Raw genomic sequence first — 3,061 nt, 5'->3', positions numbered from 1 at the left:
TGAGGCTCTTGCCATATAATTGATGAATTCAAAGTAAATGATTGCAAATTAAAAAATCTTATTAGAAGATGTTGTCCACATAAAAAGTATTGAAGCAGTTCTTGCATTAAGAAGTTCAAGGGCATCTATATTCAAAATATGAGATTTACAACTTCAATAAAAGAAAGATATCTCAAAATGCCTATTGCAATATCACTCACTCAATAAGTCATTTAAGATTTTTTGAATGTCTTGCGTTTGTACACATTTCAGAAAAAAAAAAATTGAGTTGGATTAAAAAAGTAAAAATTACATTTTCTTTGGAGTAAATAATGAATCTACATATATGATAAGGAAGGATATTATTTTTAATTTTTTTTGGTACTGAAATTGATAAAATAACTCATCTTAATTATGCCATTAACTATAGTGTAAGAAGGGGGTGATTGAAGAAGATTGTCACACATTATAATTCTGTTGATGATAACATTGGTGAAAAAACTGATGTTGAAGTTGATGATCATATTGTTAATGAAATTCATAATGATATTACTAGAGATGTTGAAGTTGAATTAGAAGACCTCTAATCTGGTAGATGACTATGTTATAGGTGAGGATTCTAATGATGCACACTTTACCCATTTTTTTAATAAGAATAATTTGAAAAAAGTTGTTGTAGATGCAATGAAACAAGAGGCTATATTATCGAAAAGATTAAGACAAGAAAACTTGTTGATCTAAAAAAACTGTTTATTTGTAACAAGTTCCCAAGAACTATTTTGCATTAAAAACTGAATTTAGCAATTGACTTAGAATTAGTTTAGAACTTCGTAACCAATTTTGTAATAACCACTAAAAATTGAAAATACCCGGTTGCAAATTTGCATTAGTGTTTATAATAATTGATTCAACGTCAATTTCACGAAATCTAGATATAATGTAGAAAGTTAACTTTTTCTAAAATTTTAACTAATCATGGTTAATATGTATTTGTCAAAATTTTTGTAACATATATATTTTTATTAATAAATTCATTGTTTTGCAATAATAATTTCAATATGATGAATATATTAATAATTAAAATATATTCACCATAACTGTAATAACTTATTAAATTATGTACAACAATTTCTTTCGCAATATTCAATATAACAAATATAAAAAAATAAAGCAATAAACTTTGCATTTTTTATGAAAAATATATTCAACAAAAACTACATTATCCTATAAAATTACGTAATAAAACACTCTTTGAAATAACTTATTAAATTTTGTAATTTAATACTTTTGTAATATATATATTTATAATTTGCATAATAAATTACAAATATGTCTGCAATTATATTATTTAGTTTGAAATTCTATTTATATTACCTAATTTATATTTTCGTATATTATAGCATTATCATTTGCATTAAACTTATGTAATTGATTTGTAACTGTTTTTGTATTGTCACAACTAAAATTATATTATTGATACTGCAACTATTCCTACAATAAGAGACAGATACTAACCCTAAGTTCATGGGTTCAAGCCCGTCAAGCGGCAAATTCTTCGTCTGGTTAAATTGTTGAATGTGTGTTTATGGGCTACATACTTAATTCGTTGTCCCATTTTATTAATGCAATTACTTTATTCACAACTTTGCAATACTATTAACAATAATTTATACAACTTCATTTACATTATTTGAAATACACGATTTGCATAATTCTATATAATATATTTTCAAATTTTGCATAATTTTTGCAACCTTCTGTTTGTTATTTCAAAAACTAATATTATAATTCAGTTGAATTCATTTTCAAATGATTCTATATATATAAATAATAACCAAAACAATCATTAATTATATGATCAATTCTTAGTAAACTAACATAATTCATTACAAATTTGCAAAATACATTTACAAATTAAATTTATCAAGTACTAATGTTTCAAAAATATGAAAAAACATGTCAAAATTTATACAAAATGACATTTCAAAATAGCTCCAAAATATTTCACTTTATCCATTAGTATGTACTTTTTCACTCTATCTTTATTTCTGCAAAGCTGTATACATTAAACTTGCTCATGCGATGCAAGAAGCAAAAAGCTCTAGCAGGCTGACCTTACAGGCTTACATGAAGCTCAAGCAAAACTTTGCACATTCAGTAACATCCAATGTAATTTGTATTTGAAGTCCTGATATATCTAATGTAGGTCCATATAGTTGTCTTTATAATGTACATTTCCTCTAAGTATAATATTTTCTTATCCTGTACATTATGTGTCTTAAATACCACAAGGATAACCTTGAAAATATATTATCTAGGTTCCAAACTATTGTCAAAACATAACATTGTCCCTATTTGAAATGATGCTATAATGAATCTGTATATGAATACAAGCCTCAATGAGAAACCACCAATTTATTTTAAGAAACACATAATGATACCACTCACGAAGAAAGCGTCCTGCATCAAACCCATCCATAATAGTCATCATATTATCAAGGAGAAGAGCTTGCCTTGTTGCTTCTTCAACAACTTTTCTTTCCTCTATACAAATTATGGTACACATGCACAAATAAGGCTCAAAACTCAAAATATAAACTAAGGGGGTATTTGATCAATTTAAAAAATCAAGTGTTTATTGATGAATGAGTTAAGTCACTAGAAATAAATTCTAAATAAACTAAATAAAATATCTATTTTTTAAGTACTTTGTAAATTGATTTAATAAAATGTGGAACTAATGTTGAGAAAATATTTAAAAACTATATTACCATTGATAGGATCGGTGTAATCAATATAGACGTGGTCTGACTATTAATGACAACTACAGAAAAACGGTTTGATAGAAATCTTGATAGGGATTACTATCACTTTCTATTCTCCGCAAACCTTCACAAACACTTAAAACGATCCAAGTGCGGAATTGTTTATTTGGGTTTGAAGCCTTGAACTAATGAATAATGAAAGACAGAAGGAAAGAACAAATTAAGATATTTATGGATGTTCCCCCTTCTTCCAACAACCGGAAGGATTTCACTAAACTTCTTGAATCAAATACAGTTCACTGAATAGCTAACACTCT

Source organism: Impatiens glandulifera, chromosome 6 (assembly GCF_907164915.1).
Source record: "Impatiens glandulifera chromosome 6, dImpGla2.1, whole genome shotgun sequence".
NCBI classification, from domain to species: domain Eukaryota; kingdom Viridiplantae; phylum Streptophyta; class Magnoliopsida; order Ericales; family Balsaminaceae; genus Impatiens; species Impatiens glandulifera.
Note: the sequence above shows the minus strand (reverse complement) of the source record.